Source organism: Octodon degus, unplaced genomic scaffold (assembly GCF_000260255.1).
Source record: "Octodon degus isolate 3935 unplaced genomic scaffold, OctDeg1.0 scaffold00009, whole genome shotgun sequence".
Lineage (NCBI taxonomy): Eukaryota > Metazoa > Chordata > Mammalia > Rodentia > Octodontidae > Octodon > Octodon degus.
The window spans coordinates 21,204,749-21,225,582 of record NW_004524585.1 but is presented as its reverse complement, the minus strand read 5'-3'; the positions used below and the strand labels follow the sequence as shown (position 1 = coordinate 21,225,582).

The 20,834-nt window shown below is 38.0% G+C and overlaps 1 pseudogene; it reads right to left on the bottom strand.

Annotated features, from left to right (window-relative positions):
• Positions 1-733: 733 nt before the first annotated feature.
• LOC101576814 overlaps positions 734-20,834 on the bottom strand; it is a 28,629-nt pseudogene continuing 8,528 nt past the window's right edge.

Here is a 20,834-nt window from a genome sequence, read left to right as displayed (position 1 = left end):
ATGAAAGCTACTTGGATAGGATGGCTGCAGTCAAAGGCAGATCTGTCTTCCTGCCTGCACATCTCTGGCCGGCCTCTATTCCAGGCCAGCAAGTTAGGAAGGCCCACTGCAAGAGCTTCGAGGAGTTCCCAGGCACCCCTTTGTGGCCAGACCAGCCAGAGCTAACTGCTTAACTCCTGAAGCTAGAGACCCACCCACTGAGGCCCAGGTCTGTCTTGAACAGCACCTGGATCCACAAGAGGCCACTTCCATCTCCATGGGGCTGTCGCCATGGCACTCTGTGTCCTGGTACACTGCACTTGGCATTTAGACCCATCAGGGTTTTAAGATCTCCACCAAGCAAGTCTTGCCTAGAGCAAGGTCTCAGGTGGGCATTCTCAGTAGTATACAGTAATAAACCTGCCTGAGAGGCCTCCCCTAACCAAGCTGGGCTATTGCTTCTACCAGATGATATCCCCAAAATCTGAATAAACCCAAGGAGCCCTCCAAAGTAAGCCACAGTGATAGGAAGAACAACAGTGGCTCCCACTACCTTGGCTGTTCCTGGTGGGCATCTCACACTGTGCAGATCTCCCCAGTGGACCCATGCATTGAAGCCCATTTCCTCTTTATACAAGATCTGCCATGCCAAAACCCTCAACCCTGGTTGCTGTATCATTCCAGGGCTCTAAGGCCTACTTCCTCCCAGGATTCCCCAAGCTCCAATCTGCCCAAACAGGCTTTTCAGCAGACCTCAGAAGCCCTTCTTGAGGAACCAGGCTTTGAGTTGCTCATCAAAGTAACCCTTGATCCACAAGGTAACTGTCATCTCATTAACCTGGGTGATAGTTGTTTTCCCCAACAGTGGGCTCAAAAAAATTTTCCACATCCTTCTGCAGGGCCCAGATATCTCCTTCCACTTTCTGGATCACAGTCATCTGGCAGTTGCCATGTGTAAGGTTTTGTAGACTGGGATGTTATGCATTTGGGAGAGCCACATTATATAAGGCAGGTGGGGTGGGGGATCTCTAGGAGGCTGCCACCCACTACGAGTGGGATAACGTTCATGATTTGGTGGCTTTGGGATCCTGATGGAGCATAGCAGGCATTCCACAAACTGGAACTCATCAGTTGACTTCACAAAGCCACAGTAATCAGGAGGCCCCTGTGTTTGCCTCAGCTGCTGCAGCCTGCAACCCCAACCAATGCCAGTTCTCCAGCACTGAAGAAAAGCAGGGTTCAAGGTCGCCGCTATCTTGGACTGCTCCTGACACTGCTATGCTAGATCACATGAATTTTGTTTTTGTCTCTGTTGATAAGGTGTATAACATTTACAGAATTGCATATGTTGAACCATTCATACACTTCTGTGATGAACTTCATTGTCATGATATACAGTTTTTGATGATTTGCTGCAATCTGTTTGCTACTATTTTATTGAGGATTTTTACATCTGTGTTCTTTAGGGAGATTAGATTGTAGTTCTCTTTTTTTTGGTTGGATCTTTCTTTGGTTTTGATATCAGAATAATAACTTCTCTCCAGAAATGACTTTGGTAGAACTGCTCCCCTTTCAAGTTCATTGAAGTGTTTAATAAGAGTTAGCATTAAATCTTCTCTCATCTTGTATAATTCAGCTCTGGATCTTTTTTTTTTTCTTTTACCAGATAAATAAAATTTATTTATTTATTTATTTATTTATATGTTAATTTTATTGAGAAAGAAGTAGCAATAAGACAGTTTAAAAACAGATTAGTAGGACAGTTACAATAATTAATGCATGACATATTATTGCCTTTGTAGTAGCTATTCATAGTACAAGATGCAGATATGATATCTTGTCTAAACACTATAGTTCAAAACTTTCTTCTTGTTGAATTAAGAGAAAGTAGCTGTATATCTGTACTATTTTAACTATTTTGTATGTACACACACACACACACACACACACACACATATATATATATATATATATATATATATATATATAATTTTTTACTACAAAATTGTCCTTCATTTATATCCCCCTTTTTTGTTTAGTTTTGTCAGAGATGGGTATTCCATTGCCATTCATATATTGTAGGTGCATGAATTCAGCAAAGTAATCCAATATAGTCCGGTAGTCTATAAAAGTAGTGGGTTATCTGCACGACTAGCAATATCAGAAGTTGTTGACTTGAACTTTGGACATTGCCAGTCTTATGGAAAACCCACTACTATTATGGACTACTTGACTATTTTGGGAGATTCTGCTGAATTCAAGCATCTACAATATTTAAATGGCCATGGAATGCCCATCTCTGACAAAGCTAACCAAAAAAGTGGGATAGAAATGAATGACCCTTTTGTATCTGTATACTCAAAATAGTTAGGATAGATATACAGCTCCATTCTTTTAATTTAATGAATAGAGAGGTTTGTTATAATAATGTTTGAGACAGAATATCATGTCTGCATCTTGTATAATAAATAACCACTTAGACAACAATGTGCAATGCATTAATTATTGAAAATGTGCTAGTAATCGGTTGTGAAACTGTCTAATTGATATTTGTTTCTCAATAAAATTATTAAAAAGAAGAAGAAGTTTTTGACATGAGCCTTTTATAGTTCAGCATATTAATATGGCTTTACTTTTTATATCTCAATTTTATACTTTTCTGCTGGATGGTTAAGACCAAGGTAAAGCAAGATCTATACAACAAAATATGAAACTTTTGTATCTGACAAGGTCAGTCAAATGCCCTCAGGATTTACTCTGAAACTCTGCACATCAATTTGTAGATCTTTTGTCAGTGTCAGCCATCTGGATGAGTCACAGCCATTGCTTGACCAAGTTGCTCTCTGTGAAAGCCTGAGAGAATGTTTTCTCTTCATGTAACTCCTTAGGCACACTCTACATCATCGATCACTTTTCTCTGTTGGGCCATAATCTTGATCAGAAAATTTGGGACACAACTGAGTTACAGGATGTTACAGTATGTCCTGAGTCCTCACTGACCTTGAAGGGCTAGGGCCACAATGTTGGATATTCTTGGAGCCCTTCTTTTTCTCTAAATTTTTCATCTGGAAACTTAAATTGTTAACCCTCCAGAAAAGAAGCTTGATGATATTATTACCCTACAACATAGGCAGTTGAGCTTAACATCAGTATCTGTCTAAATATCTAATGCCTTAGACTTAACATGCAACAGGTATTTTCCATCAACCATTGATATGCTGAACTTTAAATCATTCCTAAAACTTACTTGGAACCATAAAAATCCTATAATTGCAAAGGCAATCCTGGGAAACAAAGACACAGCAGGAGGCATTACAATTCCTGACTTGAAATTATACTACAGTGCTACTGTGATAAAATCAGCATGGTATTGGCAGCAAAATAAACCTGAGGATCAATGGAATAGTTTCAAAAATGTAGAAGCAACCATAAACATACTCAACCACCTTATCTTCAACAAAGGGGCCAAACATGCTTACTGGAATAAAGGTAGCCTAACAAATGGTGCTGGAAAAACTGGCTTTCTACATGCTGAAAACTAAAACTTAACTCAGGTCTATCACCATGCACTAAATTAAAGTCAAAATGCATTAAAGATCTAAACATTAAAACAGAAACACTAAATCTCCTGAAAGAGAAAGTAGTAGGAACTCTTGAAGACATAGGGATAGGCAAACAGTTTATGAACAAAAATCAAACTGCACAGGTCAGTTTTTGAACATCAAAAGAAATTACCAATGGAGTGAAAAGACAACCCACAAATTGGGAAAAAGTCTTAACTAATAAGCACTCAGACAAAGGTCTTCTATCTAGAATTTATAATGGATGAATTAGGACCACAAAATTTACAGAAATGGCCTTAGTGGACATTCATAGAATTTTCCATCCAGAGATATCAGAATATACGTTCTTCTCAGCTGCATGGGACTTCCCCCAAAGTAGACCATATACCAGCACACAGGCCATACTTAAACAAATGCAAAGGAATTAAAATTATGCCATCCATGCCATGCCAGAAATGGCATCTGAGATGAACACACACTTCTCAGAGGAAGAAATTCTAGAAGCCAATAAATACATGAAAAAAATGCTCCATAGAATTAGCCATCCGTGAAATTCAAATTAAAATAACACTGAGATAACATCTCACTCCATAAAGATTGGCTATCATAAAGAAATCAACTAACAACAAACGTTGGAGAGGCTGTGGGGAAAAAGGAACCAGTCTCCATTAGCTGTGAATCTAACAGGACCTGTACCTTTATTTGTTGGTAGACTTTTTTAAAATTATATTTTCAATATCATTGACTCATATTGGGTTATTCAGAGTTTTTATATTTTCTCGATTCAGTTGTGGTAATTTATATGTATCTAAGAATCAGTCTATTTTTTCTGTATTTTCTACCCTGTAAGAGTAAAGATTTTCATAGTAGGCATTGCCAATCTTTTAAATTTCTATAAGGGTTTATAGCAATCTCTCCTCTTTCATTCCTTATTATATGAATTTGAATTTGCCTTTATTTTTCTTAATAAGGGTGGTTAGAGGTTTATCAGTTTTATTTTTTCTTTCAAATAATTCTCTGATTCATTAATTCTTTGTATTGTTGTCTTTGTCTCCATTGCACTAATTTCTGCTCTGATCTTTAATTTTCTTCCTTCTTTGGACTTTGGGCTTGACTTGCTCTTCTTTGTCTAGGAGCTTGAGGTGCGGCATAAGACTGTTGATTTGGGCTCATTCTGTTTTTCTGATGTGAGAATTTACCACTATAAATTTCCCTTTTAAGACTGTTTTCATTGCATCACACAAGTTCTGGTAAGTTGTATCTGCATTTTAATTTGATTGTAAATATTATTTAATCTCTTTTTAAAATTTATCTGTGATCCACTGATTATTTATGAGGGTGCTATTTAATTTTCATTTTAAATCTAGTTTTCTATTTCTTTTGTCAATAATGTCCAGCTTCACAGTACTATTGTCAGGTAATATGCATGGGATAATTTTAATTCCTTTGCATTTATTTAAGTATGGCCTGTGTGCTGGTATATGGTCTTTTGGGGAACGCTCCATGTGCAGCTGAGAAGAATGTACATTCTAATATTGCTGGGCGGAAAATTCGGTAAATGTCCAGTAAGTCCATTTCTTTACAAGTTTGTTTTAATTCTATTTTCTCTTTCCTGATCTTTTGCCTAGTTGAAGCAGCTCTTTGAGACAATGGGGTGTTAAACTTCTTCATTACAACTGGGTTAATGGTCATTTGATTTTTCATTTCTGTTAAAATTTTCCTTATATAGTTGGGAGTTTCTATAGTGAGTTCACATAGATTTGTGGTTGTTATCTCTTCCTCTTGCAACTCTCCCCTAGGAAGTACTATAGCGACCTTCATCTTTAGGTCACTATATAATCTCTTTCTGACTTGACAGTTTGTCTTGAGAAACCTGTCATGATTCTGATGGACTTTCCCTTGTAGGTGATCTGTTTCTTTTATCTAAAATCATTTAATATTCTGTTTTATTGTCGAATTTCTTGGATTTTAATTATTATGTGTCTAAGTGTAGATTTATTTTGATTGTGGCCAATTGAAATTCCACATACTTTACTTAACTGTATATTAGATTCTTTTCCCATGCTTGGGAGATTTTCTGTTGGTTCATCTGCAAATAATCTAAGTCATTGATGTTACTTCCTGCTATTTTATTGACTCTCTCTCTCTCTCTCTCTCTCTCTCTCTCTCTCTCTCTATATATATATATATATATATATATATATATATATTGAGCATCTTGCAGCTATTGAATTGTTGTTTCCTGCTTCCTTGATTTTTTTCCAGATTTATTTATTTATTTATTTATTTATTTATTACACAATCTTACTATACAGATCAGACTCGGTGATCCTCCTGTCTCTGTCTCTCCAGTGCTGGGATTACAGGCATGTGCTGTCACACCCAGTTTCGGTGAATGGCACCGCGCAGGGCTGGCACAGCATGTGGTACTGGGGTTCAAACCTGGGTCCTTGCACTTTCCAGGCAGGTGTTTAGACTATTGAGCTATCTCCCTGGTCTCTTTGTTATTTTTTTTAAGAAATCCTTCCTTTTGGGATCACTAGCTGCAGTGCTGTCTTCAAGGTCTGAAAGTCTATGTTCAGTTTCATTCAAGAGGTTTGGCAAGCTTTCAATAGAATTTTTAATTTCCTACATATCTATTTTATTCTGTTTCCAGGCATTCTACAGAAATAATAAATAAATAAATAAATAAATAAATAAATAAATAATACATTTCTCTATTATTTATTCAATATTTACATTATTTCCTTATTCTCTATTTTTTAAATCTATGTCTTCTTTATATACACTGAGCAATTCCTTTATGATTTTCTCTCTCTCTCTCTCTCTCTCTCTCTCTCTCTCTCTCTCTCTCTCTTTCTTTCTTTCTCTCTTTCTACCTGAGAGGTCATGTCACATCTGATTTCTTCTATAGCCTGATAGAGTGGTTTCTTTACTTCCATTTCCATCATTTCAGAAATTTTAGGCATGTGACTCCCAAGTTCTTGTATGTCCTAGTCTCCTAGACTTGCCCTGGGTGGGCTGCAGGTCTGCTCTTCCCTTCTGATCCTTCCTTTTGAAATGTGTGGAGCTCTCAGTGCCCACCTGGGCTCAGCCGTAGTGGTGGTGGCAGGACACTGGTGAGCAAAGCTTCTGAGACAGCAGTGGCAGCAGGGTAAGCCCACCAAACCTCCTGCTGTTCAGGGGTTCAGGGTGGCTTCCCATATGGTGACCATAGCTCAGCAAGTCCCCTGTGACAGTGGAGGAGGCAGAGCAGGGCCCAACGGGGCTCTGTAGCTTCTGTGGCTCAGCCTGCCCCCGTGATATTGGGGTGGGGGCTGCTCAGCCTGCCCCCGTGATATTGGGGTGGGGCGCTGCTCAGCAGAGCTCTGGTAAAGGTGGGTGGGCCTGGGCAAGGTTCAGCATGTTAACATTTTGTGTGAATTTCTAGTCCAGAAACAAGAAGCTATACGCATATCTCAAGTGTGTAGTAGACTACACCATCTAGATTTATGGAAGTACACTCTGCAGTGCTCACGCAATGATAAAGGTGTCATCTGATGATGCCTTTCTCAGCACATTTTGTTTTTTGCTAAATGATGCATGAAAACTGTCTGCATCAAAATTTTAATTCTGCTTAAACATGTATTTTCAATATATGTGACAAGTGCTTCTTATGACACAGGAAATAACAACCTGGGGAAAAGGAAGCAAGAACCCTGCATGTTGATGTGGTGGGCTGAGGTCTGATTTTCTAAGGTTTGGGTGTCATTTTCCTAAGTTAACAGGAGAAACCTAGCTGTAATTTAAACATCCAGCTTCAGTAAAGTGGGATGAGTGTAAGGAAATGCTGAGGAGAAGCAGAGCTCTGTAGGTGGGTGGAAAGATTTCTCAGGGTGACGCTGGCAGATGAAAGGAGAGAAACGTGGACAGGACCCTGGCAAGGAGAATTACAGGCAGCCAGAGAAAAGGCCAAGCCCAATAGAGTCAGGATGACTCAGTGCAGGGCTCTGTGCAGACGACTGAAGCTCTCAATGTTCACCTGGGCTCAGCAGTAGTAGCCAAAGGCACTCGATGGCCAAAGTCAGGACACGGGGTGTTCAACAAACGAAGCTATCATTGGTTGGGGAGAGCTTTCCTGCCCAGAAATAAGGGAGTTAGACCTTGGGAGAATGTCTTTGTTCTGTATAAACTTACAATTAGTGCTGCATGCAAAAATGTGCCTGCTACATACTTTGAGTTCTTATAGGCCCACATCTAAGTCAGACTTTCCTGCTTGAAACACCATGGGTTGATCTCAACTTGGCTGAGACATACTCATTTTTGTGTGGGAAGATCCCTAGACAAAGAGTTCTGTTGACCACCTATTCTAGTTGCCTCCCAAGGTTATTTGCCTGGATGGTATTTGCTTTCACTTTACAATAAATGCTGCTTTTCTCCCCTGTGTTATAAATACTTTGCCTCAGTCCTCTTTTGACTATCTTTTAGTTCTTTCTGGACTGAGAATGGAACCCACTAGCTGGAGGGTAATGTTCACAGCCAAAGTTTTACAGATTTCAGTAGGCCCCGTGTTCCTTGAAAATTATCCCAAATTATACAATTGTGTTATAATTTTGCCAGTCTTAAAACTCAGTAAATGACTCTTTTTTTGGGAACTGAACACATGAAATGAAGCTTGATAATCAGTTAACCTTCAAGTAAAGTGAACTCAGACTTTTGAGCTTGCCTTGCCAGGGAAGTGCTTATTCTACTGAGCCATCTTCGGGCCCTAGTAAATGACTCTTAAATTTACAGTTAATGACTACTCTAGGCAACCTGTTACTAAGCTGATTGTGATTGTACACACACACACACACACACACACACACACACACACGCAGAAAACAGCAGGAGATGGATGTTTAATTGATCTGTTCCCCAAACTTCAAGAACACTGGCACTTGTCTTGGAACTTCTATTGACTTCTGACTTTTAGGGAGTACAAAGAAGTCTTGAGAACTGACATCTAAACTATGAAGGTAAAAATCTAACCAAAACTGAGGAGTTTAACTCTGTAGTATGTTTTGAGTATAAGAAACAACGTTCTCTCCAGTTCTACATTTCTGTGATCTGTAGAATCTTAGAACATTAACTCAAATTATGCTATGGAAGTGGATGGATTATTTTGACTAGCTTGGTATTCAACAGAACAATTGTATGTCTACAAATTTTCCATAAAGGTTTGCATAAGAAATAATGAATAAGTTGGCTTTTTAAAAACTTAATTACTATAGATCTCCAGGGTGGGTGTGTTTTCTGGGCAACTGAAAATTATTTATGGCCTAGATGCCTGAAGCAAATTTTGGAATTGTCATTTTGCAATTAAAAAAAATTAAGATTGGATATCATAGTGGACAAAACAATGACTTGGCAAACATGCCTGTGTCGCAGTGTATGGAACTTACATTTTGATTATGGTACTTGGAAGAGAGTTAAAGGACACACAAAATGAAGCTTGATAATCAGTTAATCTTCAAGGAAAGTGATTATTCAGAGAGCTCCATGCAATCATTAGGATTTTATTATAAAAGAGAAAAAGAAGAAGTATCAGAGACAGAGAAGATTTCAAGAAATTTTTGTGAATGTTTTGAAGTTGTAGAAAGGGAAAATAAATCCAGGAGTACTGTTTACTTACAGAACTTGCAAAAGGAAATGAAACGAACTCTCCTTGAGAACCTTAAACGAATAGTGTTCTATTGATACCTAGATTTTAGCTAAATGAGGTCTAAAATTTCTGATCTCTAGTGAAGTAAGATAATCATAAATTGTTTTAAGCCATGAAGTTTTCAGTAGTATTGTTTAAAACAGTGATAAAAAACCTTTATAGTCAGAATATCCTAAAAATATTCAACACGCAAGTTAAAGTTTCCTCAGAAAGTGTATGGCGTCGTGTGTTTCATTTTCAGCCACCAATTTTGGAGCTCTCTGCATGTTGGTGCTGGTTTGTGCTTTAGGTCTTTTGTTTCATTTCACCCCCAGGCCTATCATGACAGTTATTATTATTCACTCTTTATGAATAAAGACACTGAGCCTCAGAGAGCTGAATTAATTTGCCCATCTTTGAAAAGTGAAATAGATCTATCTGAATCTAAACCTCTTAAGTGTTAAATTATACTTCATCTTCATTAGTGCAAATAGCTAACCTGTGATGTGCACACGCTTAAAAGAGGTACTTTTTCTGGGAGGGAGGATTTAAACTGTTCTCAAGGGTATGAAGTTTTAGGAAGATAATCAGAGAACATCGGTTTAAAGAAAGTTTTCCTTTATAATTTACAATTTTATAATCTGAAAATAGAGTTTTAGGGAGACATGTTTCCTGGTATGCTAGTACGGAGAAGTATGTTTTACATGGCCTAAATGCTGTACCTTGTCTTGATTCATGCTAATGTTGGCATTTTGTTACATATTTCAAAGGAGGTTTTAATATTAATTCAAGTTGTGACCTTAAACTTATGTTGATTATATCTTTGTTTCTGATAAAATAAGAATGAGTCATGAACGTGATGCTGGGTATAAGACTGCTAAAACAGAAATCAGTGTATGCTGTAAGTAGTTTAGAGGAATAGCTATCAGAGTGGCAAAACTTATTTTATTCAGTCTTAGTTATATGATCAGAGCCTATTAATGGAACGAAAGTGTGTGTGTGTGCAGATGAATGGGCACTTGCTTTACTAGTTAATTTCAAAATTCTCTGCTATTAATTTTCAGCTTGTTTTACTCCATTAAAATCATTTTGAAACACACCCATGAATAGATCTTTCATTAATTTGATTCTCTGCCTCATGGATGTTAGAATATATGCCCCCCTGAGAACTGGGAATGCATCTTATCTCTTTGTTCTCAGTAGGAGAACATGATGATATCAGATAAATAAGTGTATATCATAAGCAGGTGAAGTCTTTGTTACTTACAATTGATATTTCAGGAAGTGTTAGGATTCAGAAGATTAAAAAGAATTGATTGAATCCTTAGAGACACAAATTTCTCTGATAGACTTATTTTTTTCAGCGTGTGTGTGTGTGTGTGTGTGTGTGTGTGTGTTGGGGGGCGCATTGGGATCAAACCCAGGGCTCATGATCTATACTGAGATAAATCTCCAAGCTCTTTTAAAAGATATTTGAATTGAATATAATGACATATTATTTCTATTTCTTCAGATTAAAATGATATATCTGATGGGTGATCATCACTGGAATGAATTTCAAGAAACATTTTTGTATTTTTAAGTTTTCTAATTATGTGTTTTATCACACACAACCTATTTTGAAGTATATAAGTGAGTTTTTAGTTCTGGGGTGGTTTTCAGTTTTGAAGCTGCACTTGTATTCATTGGCCAAGAAAGAAAATCTGACTCAATTTGACTAAAGCAAATTTGTTCGTTTTTATGACAAGTTCTAGGGCATAGATGGATTAACGCAGTGAAACACTGCCATCATAATTCTCTCTGCCATCTTTTAGCTATGCCTTCTACTGTGCTGGCCTTGTTCCTCCAGAAGCATTTCATTGATGTCATCATAAAATCAATTTTAGGGGTAAAGAAGACCCACTTTCTGTTTTTGAGGTATGTTGTCATAATTGGTCTAACATAGGTCATTGGCCTTCCTTGAATCTATGCTATGGCTGAGCTGAACAAAAACTATTTCATACTGGGGACTGGATTTAGCTTCACTAGGCACAAACAGAAATAGAAAGGGAATATTATTACCATAGGATGTGGACATGCTTGGTGGTAAAAGCAACAATTGGTCAGTAAACTGATGTTCTGTATCTAACTAATCTGTAAAGAAAACAGTCACACTTGATTGTTTTACAAAAGGACACTGGGCATTCCCTTTGATTGATTAGAATGAGGTTTCTTTCTCTTTTAAGGTCTTTATCTTTCCAAAAATAAATGTGACACTAGTGACATTAGCTTAAAGGAAGCTAGTTCTCCATATTTGAATGAAACGTTATGGAACAATGTCTGTTCCACATGTGGATTACAATCAAGAATGACACAAAAAAGTATTTAAATAACTATTAATTTTACATTCTTGCTAATTTTATTTATAGGAAAGAATTTAATTAGCTTTCTCTTGGGTCAATAGCAAGATAGTATATTTGCTTTTTTAATCTGTAGGGATTATAATCAAGTTTTGAGCCATTAAGCAGAAGGTTGAAAATCTTAGGTGAGTTTTATAGGAGATGAAAAAATTACAGGGATTTCTGAAGCTACCTAGACGACTAGCTCTAATTTTCTTGAACTGGTTTAAGAACACAGTAATTAACCATTGTTACCTTTATTTGTAAGCTCTTCCTGATTTTAAATTATGTAGCAATTTTTTCTTTATTCCTTTGATACCTGAAATTGAACTCAGAACTCTGCACTTGTCTGTCAGTGGCCTTGTGATACTGAGCTAAATCCCCAGCCATGTAGCAACCTTCTTACAGGAAAAGATTTGAGAAAACATATTTTAGCAACTTAGGTGAATAAGTATGTCTACTCAATAAGTTAAACTTTTAATCCATTTGTGTTAAATGAAAATGTGATTGGAATCCAAGGAAATGAATCTTGTTTACCACTCACAATATCTTACTAATTCAGGGATTTCTTTTCTTCATTTCCAATCTGAGTTCCTCTATACCTTTCTGCAGCTGTTTCTTTATTTCAGAAGCTATTGATTCATTGATTTCAGCTGTATGAGTCCCAATTTGTTCTATGTTAGTGTCCTCTGCACTTGTTATGGGTGAGCTTGGGGTCTGAGATTGCATTTTGCTCCTTCTCATTGTCATTTTGTGTAGCACTGTTTTCTGACCTTTGTTGTAGAGCTTTGGTGCAGTTATAACCTTAGCATGTTCTGAAGTTCAGGTGCAGACCTACAAAGTTTGGATTCATCCAGTTGTGCCTGGCTTGGGTCTGGCTGCTGTGCTCAGCTCCTTTCTGCTGCCGCCCGTGGGAGTGAACCTGTTGTGCCCCTCTGGCAAGATCTTCTGCTCCTGGACTAGCTGGGTGGTTCTGTCTCCTACTCTCTCTGCAGGGATTGCAGCCTCAGGGTTTCACCCTAGGCCTGGATGCCAGGTCTGAGCTGAGTCTGGAGGGGACAAGGTGGAGTAGGGGGGAGAGGAAGCTCTCCCATACACTCACCGGGCCTGGGCTAGGACTGGATCTGGGGGTCCCCAGAACACAGCAGAAATTCTCATTGGGCAGGCAGGGTGGTGGGGGGTGCTGCGGAGTGGTGGGGGGCGTCCCAAGGGGGTGGAAGAGGGTCTCACCCACGCTGCGCCTGGGTTTGAACTGGCAGGTCCCGCCAGCGCAGGGTAGCTGGAAGCTCTCCCACATACTCACGGGGGCCTGGCCTAGGACTCCACATTATCTCACTAACTGAAATAAAAGGAATAATACTCATGCATTACATTTGGTCCTATGATGCATATAGATCTTTGGTTTGATTTTGAATCCAGAGAACTCATTGACGAGGTAATATAATGTTCTGAGAGCTCAGCTAGCTCACAGAAAAATGGTACACAATGTATAAGACACTCCTCTGAAATCCAGTTCAATGAAAGCTAGTGTTTAAAGCTCCTTGAATGAATTGCAGTCTGGTAAGATACTGCTATAAAGGGAGCAAAATCATTAGCATAAACAGTAGAGATGCCAGGCTGGAATGCTTTTATTTAATGTTTGTGATTATGCTGCACAGATTCACTCCTTCATAAACCCATTTCTATGGTAACAAGAAAATGTTGAAAGCCCATAGCATATAACTAAGACTTTTGAAAATTCTGACAAGTCCAAAGAATACACTATCTCCTTTTAATGCACAAATTTGAGAAATTGAAAATTACTGAATAACACATGAAGTAGATCTGACATCTTATAGTTAAGCCTGCTGAAAGCCTTATTTGATAGCTTATTAAATGCAGCTGGTACACTTAAAAGTAAGACTAGAGGGGGGAAAAAGAGTTTGCAAAATGCTTTAGTCCAAATAAGCCTTTAGCATTTTGGTGATAGGGAGGAAACGTAGCCAATCTTCATCCTAGAATTAACTTTTAGGTTTCCTTACAGTATTTGCATGAGATACTGTGTGATGCAGCAGAGAGATTTTAGGAACAAATAAACAAACAGAAGATAATCCATGGAAACTTTTAATAATCTGATAGCCTTGTAAAAGCTCTCTTTAGAAATTAACTTTGGGGACTTTGGCATTTATTTTCTCATAACAAGGGTGAATCGATTATTGAATGGTTGAAAGCACACAATGCATATTGATTTGTTCATGCATAACTGCTTTCTCCCAGCAGGTACTCTGCTGCCTACAACATATTTTTAAAGAGGATTACTAATCATTAAATTACAATGACCTGGAGCAGTGGTCAACAAAAATAAAATTGCCTTGGTTCATTATGGTTTAAAGCTGAGAATTCACAGAAGCTTGCTTTTTCTATTTGAAGCTGATCTGAAGAATATATTTATTTGGATGACTTCTAGACTTTAGTAAATGGAAACTTAGACTTTGTACTGTGACTGAAATTTAAAGCATGGCTGAAGTTTTACATCATCATAAAAAAAATTTTAAAGAATCTATGTTTGAACAATATATATTTTTAATCAAAGCAGCCAATACTTTGTGTAGTTATCTATACCATACTGAGCCGTGGCACTGAACTTTAGTCAACATGATAATGGCCATGTCTTTACCAGTCTGTATTCTTGCCATGAAAATAAAACATGTTTTTAATACATGCTGCATTAGAACCAAATAACAGGTTTCTTTTTTAGCTCAATTTCACTTTTTAATTCTTTTTTTCCATGATTTTATTAAGAAACAAATAGCAAAGAGAAAGTTTCAAATCAAGTTGGTAGGACAGTTCCAATAATTAACACATTGCATGCTGTCTTCCTAGTGGTTATTTGCTGTGCAAGATGCAGACATGATATTCTATTTACAAACACTATTAGAACAAATGCCTCTGTTCATTGAGAATGTAACTATATATCTATCCTAACCATTTTGAATACACAGATACAAAATGGACATTCATCTGTATCCCCTTTTTTGTTTAGTTCCATCATTTGAATATTATAGGTGTGTTAAGTCAGCAAAATATTCTAAAAGAGTCCAGTAGTCCATAATAGTATTGGGTCTTCTGCTTGACTGGCAGTGTCAGAAATTGTTGACAAGAGTCCCCTACAGCTGAATATAACATCATGGTTTTACTTCTTCTTTTTTTTTTTTTTCGGAACCAGGGATTGAACTCAGGCCCTTGTGCTTGCCAGGGAAGCGCTTATTCCACTAAGCCATCTCCCCGGCCCCATGGCTTTACTTCTTATACTTCGTTTTTATATGTCTGCTGGTTGGTTAAGACCAAGATAAAGCAAGACCTATGCAACAACCACCCTAAGTTTGCACACCAAAATTAGAGAAAAAAGAGGGTCACAAGGAAAGTCAACATCTTGACCCTAGCTTTCCAAGGTCAATTAAAACTCAGGACATATGAGAACTTGTACTGTAATGTTATGTAACTCAGTAATGTCCCAAATTTTCTGATCAAGGAGATTATGGGGCCAAAGAAGAAAGTGATCGATGACATAGTGTGCCTAAGGAGAGTCACATGGAGAGAAAACATTCTCTCAGGCTTTCACAGAGAGCACATTGGCCAAGCAATGGCTGTGACTCATCCACGTGGCTGACACTGACAAAGGATCTACAATCTGAGGTACAGGATCTCAGGATAAATCCTGAGGGGATTCAACTGATCTTATCACATCCAAAAGCTACAACTTTTGTTGCAAATAACAGGTTTTATGAGGTACAGAATTTTTTTTCTCACTTTTCTTTTTCATTGAGTTTTTTGTTTTGTTTTTTGGGCACAGCATAGCATACAGAACAGGAGTTGAACTTGCCAGGCAAGGGCTTAAGCCACTGAGTTATCTCCCTAAACCCCTTCACTTTTTGTGCTTATTTGGCTTAAGACAGGTAAACAACACAGGCAGTCACCTTGAGAAGGGCCGTGAATTTTAAAAGAAATGACTGGATCTTGTCTCTGGGGCAATGTACGTACCTTAACACTCACAACACAAAAGAAGGGACATTTATTTAGGTTCACAGTTTTAACAGTTTTAGTCCATGGTCAGCTGGCTGCCAGGCAGAAATGGCACAGCAGAGGGGCACAGAGTAGAAAATACTGCTTATTCGTGGTGGCCAGGAACCAGAGAGGAGGGCAGAGGAGGGCAGGAAGGTCTATCCTTCCTGCTCATACTCCCCTAGAGGGTCCACAGCTACTGCCACAGCAGCGCAGTCAGGTCCTGAACCAACCAGTGGCTGAATCCCATGATGAGAACAGGGCCATCTTGGTCTCATCCTTTTCCAAGAATGCCACCTCTCACCAATGAGAATTTGGTGGGACATTAGATCTAACCTATAATAAGATGTCTAGGACAGTGACAATTACATAACTATCCTATATTGGAAGAGATACAATATGTACATACTATCTTGTTTCCCAAAAACAATACTTTTTTCATGCAGTCATTCTTAAGCATTGGAAGGAGATTCTATAAGAGCTTTGTTACTCTCTTTTTGTCTTGCATTATTATAGCAGGATGAAGCTATTTTGTGATTTCACAGTTTACCTTATAAATTTTTCTTCATCATTCCCTTCATTGATACATTAACTTTCACTGTGAGTGTGAATCTTTCACTGCAAAATTCAGTTGCCAAGCAATCATAAAAATTTGGGGATCCAATATCCTTAATCGAATGGTTTGTAATTCCATATCACTAGATCTCTTTGTTTTATTCCTTTCTTCATTATGAACTTGTGAATACTAGAAAGATAACATAATCATCTCACCTCTTCCACAAACCTGGTTCCAAGTCCCTGAAGCCCCGTGGTAAGTAGAACCATACACAAAATTTAAATTTGCCTTTATTTTGAGCATAGTGTGGTGTAGCTTTCATTTTTACTTGAGAATCACATTTAGTTCCAGAAGTTTTGTCTCTGAAGTTTCAATTTTTGTCAAGGGGTTTTATTACAGTGTGACTCTGACTCCCACAGGTCTACCCAAACTATTATAAGAAATCCAGAATATTCTTCACACTTTAATGAAATCCTTAGAACTTTGAGTTTGAATAGCTACCAGTTCAAAGTTCACTGATGTCACATTAGTGATCTTTCTTCCCAGGAATGGTCTCAGTGCTTCTATCTTGTATGTGTTCTACAGAATTAGAATCTCACTTTTCTTTGGAAAGACCACAGTAGGATATTTTATAACTCACTGACCATCTTATATAAAGTGACAACTTCCCTCCTCACTGCTTCCAGTATTACCTATCAAATCACTTTTCTTGATTTCTTCCATGTGCCTTTCATTATATCCTACCATTAGAATGGAAGCTTCTTTAGGTCACAGACTTTGTTTAATGCTACTTCTCTTGTTCCAGAAGGTTACTTGATAGAAACCCTAAATAAACAGTTACAAGACTGAATAAATAAAGGGAAGAATGTTGAATGGAATGAACCATATGGTGCCTTTTGTCGTTCACAAGCATTGGTTTGCAATGACATTGTATCAACTATCACTCATCCCTACCCTTTGAAGATATAAAAGTGAACTGATGCAGCTGGGGATGTAGCTTTGTGGTAAAACACTGGCCTACCATAAACAAGTCTTTGGAGCTGATTGCTAGCACTGCAGTCAATCAATCAGTCTGACCAAACTAGTTTCCTGGGATTTAAAAACAATTAACAACACTTTATCAAAAGCTGGATGGATAAAGAAAATGTGGTACTTTTACACAATAATTATTACTTTCATAAAGAAGGATAAGTTTGGGTCCTTTGTAGGAAAATAGTTGTACCTTGAATGGATAACATTAATTAAAAATATATCAGACACACAAGCTTAACTATTCCATAGCTTCTCATATATAAAAAAAGTATAAATAATTTGGGGAGCAAAATATAAGACAATATGAAATAGAGTGTTATGGTTTATGTCTAGGTGTCACCCCAAAACCTCACAAAGTCATTGGGGAATGTTTTTAGAGTTTTTAATTAATTCATGGTCCAATGCTGGGATTAGGATTTGGGTGCTACAACTGCCCTGGGGGCCTATAGCTTTGATAAAGTATAAGAAAGGGAGAGAGGCTTGCTAGCTGCCACAGCTGCTGCTCCTTCCTTTTCTCTTTTTTGTCTTCTGTTACCATGAACTGCTGCCTTCTGCCATATACCACTCTGGCTTGGAGCCAGTCAAGTATGGATTGAAACCTCCCCTGTATATTTTGTCCCAGAAACAAAAGAAAAGAAACCAAGACAGAATTTAGTGCTGAGAAGTGGAGTCATTGCTGTGGCTATACCTGATATTGTCTTTCAAGAGCCTTTGGGAATGGCTTATGGGAAAAGAGAGGAAAGGTTCAGAGATGTCACCTGCAAGAGAAAAACTGGAATGCCTCCAGCTTTTCTGTATGGGAGATTCTGGTCAGAGATCAGAAAACCAGAATGCTGATGGAAAACCTGCCTGTAAAGATCAGGCTGGGGAGGTTTCTGCTGGGAAGAAGGACTATATTGGTTGTTAAACTCCAGACAATGTGTGTTATGGCTTGGTACAAACTTTATGTGTATTTTGCTTGTGTCCAGAGGCTTCCTAAGACTGAGATTAAGCACAATGTACTGGTTCATGTGGCAGATGAAATTTTCAAGATAGTTGAATATTGAAGCAGTGGCATGGCTATTGTTTGGGGCTTTTAGTCAGGTTTATCTTGAGAATCAAGTGCAAAAACCCAGCAGGATGATTTAAAATGCTGTGAGTTTGGCCAGAAAGGAAACATCAATAAAGCTGAGGGCTGCAAACATAGAGCTGAGGAGATCTCCATTATGGATAAGAAACAGACTGGAAAGATTGCCTGAGGGCATCACAAGAAGCAGCAAGTCTCCACTTTTTGCAGCCTCAAAACTTAAAAAGTGAAAGATTTTGCTTTGAGAAAAAATTTGCAGACTGTCACTCCCCAGAATGGAGATGGTGTAGAGAATTTGTTCCTCTGAATCAGAATCAGAGTGCTCAGCAATCCAGACAGTTGACTATTACAGCCAAGAGAAAACTTAGCTACTGCTTTAGCTGGCACCAGAGCTTAGCATCATCCATATGGCATTGGTTTTAGGCACATGCAGAATGCAAGAGTTCTGAAGTTAAGAAGGTTTCCAGCTAGGTTTCAGGGAGCCTGTGAGGCCAGGCAGTGTGCCCCTGGGAGGGCAGTGTGTAAAGCTATGAGTGAGAAACCCACTATACAGCGGAGACCTAAGAAGTTTGGAAAAGCCAAAAATGTGGATCATCTAAGGAAAATTGCAAGAAGTGAAAAGTGCAGGGCTAAGGGAAAAATACATGGGAGCTACCACCAAAAGTGTCATAGAGGTAGAGTCACATGGAAATGACAACCTGCCACAGATTTCTTCAGATGCTAGATATGAAATTACAGGACTTAATGTTGGCCCTTATGGATTTGGGACTTGCTTTAGTCCCAACGCTTTGCATCCTGATGTGTGCATCTTTTGGAATGGTAAGGTTTTTGTTGTACCATTGAATGTTGGAAATGTTTAACTTTTCATTTGCGCAGGGGCTCACGGCAAAGAGTTTGCCTAGATCTTGGAGGAAACTTGGGATTTGGACTTTCCAGCAATGCTGAAACTGTTAGGACTTTGGCAATTCTTGGAAGTGGACTAAAGTAGCTTTTGCATAAAAGGATGTACGTGAGTCTTTGGGGACCCAGGGGTGGAATGTTATGGTTTGTGTCTAGGTGTTCCCCCAAAACCTCATGTAGTCTTTTGGGCAGCTTCTAGAGTTTGTGATTAATTTATGATCCACTTGGGGATTATGGATATGAGAGCTACCCCTGCCCTGGGGCGAACAATCTATACACAATATAAAAAAGAGAGAGAAGCTTGCTAGTGATGGCTCCCCCCTTTTTACTCTTGCTCTTTGCTGTTTGCAGCCACCATGAGCTGCAGCCCTCTGTCATGTCTATTCTGCCGTACAGCCAGCCAAGTGTTGGCTGAAACCTCCACATACCAGGAACTAAACAAACCTTTCGTTCCTTGATTTTGGATGTCTGGTATTATGTCCCAGCAGTGAGAGAAAAGTAAACAAAATACAGGGAGAGACAATTTTCACAAATGGGAAGAGTCCTTAGCAGTGGGTTGAAGAGGGAAAGAGAAGAAAGGAAGGGGAAGTAAGAAGAGATAAGAACTGTTCTATCCTTGTACTAACAGCCAACAACAAATATATTCACTATGTACTGCAAGCATGTACTGATAAACATAACAATTGCATTATTTTATCTCAAACTGTCTCACATTTGTGCTCATTGACACCTTCAGTTAATTTGTGTATGAATAGGTGTTGATTATTTTTCAGAGAAAGAAAAAATGTGGAATAAGAAAAAAAGTGTTCCAAGGAGAACAATGTAGTCCTTTAGTGATGATAGCTGTAATTTGTCAGAAAAAGTCTATGTAATTGCTTTTTCTTTTTTTCTGGTGCTAAATAAAGTTATTCACTTTTAATACTTCACACTGAAACTACTATTTTGGCATGAAATATTAATAGATTATGACCATGATAATGGAGTTTGAAGAAAAAATCTTACCAGCATTTTACCATAAGCCCCATCAGACATTAGCTATTGTAATGGTTTTATGCAAAATTTTAGGCAAAGAACTGAATAACATAGCTAGATATGAGAAAGAAATAAAAGAGAAATCGTTACTGCCCCAAAAGAAAAATAATTACTTAACCAGAGTGAATTTAATTATTACTTAAGAAGGAAAATTTTAAAGGCAACAAATAGTGGCGGTCATTTAAGAATAATTGGTCAAGTGGAAAATTCAGCCTTGAACAGTTTTACATTATGGGACATGATTTTTATCTGCAAAGTTAAATATTACAAATCCCTGTGAATTTTTAAATTGAGTCAATACCCTCTGCTCAAATTAGGAAACTAAACTGGTTAATATATAAAAAGTTGTTAGACTATGAAAGTTCATTTGAGGATACGAGATGTGATGTATCAGGATCTACCTAGAACAGATTGTTTCTCCTCCTTTATTCCTCCCTAGAAGTTATGCTGCTTCTCTTGTTTAGGTTATTCATTCCTTGATTTTCTTATCTATGTTATGTATACTGAGAATTTTCTCCTCAGGAAAGCTTTCTTCTTCTTCTTCTTCTTCTTCTTCTTCTTCTTCTTCTTCTTCTTCTTCTTCTTCTTCTTCTTCTTCTTCTTCTTCTTCTTCTTCTCCTCCTCC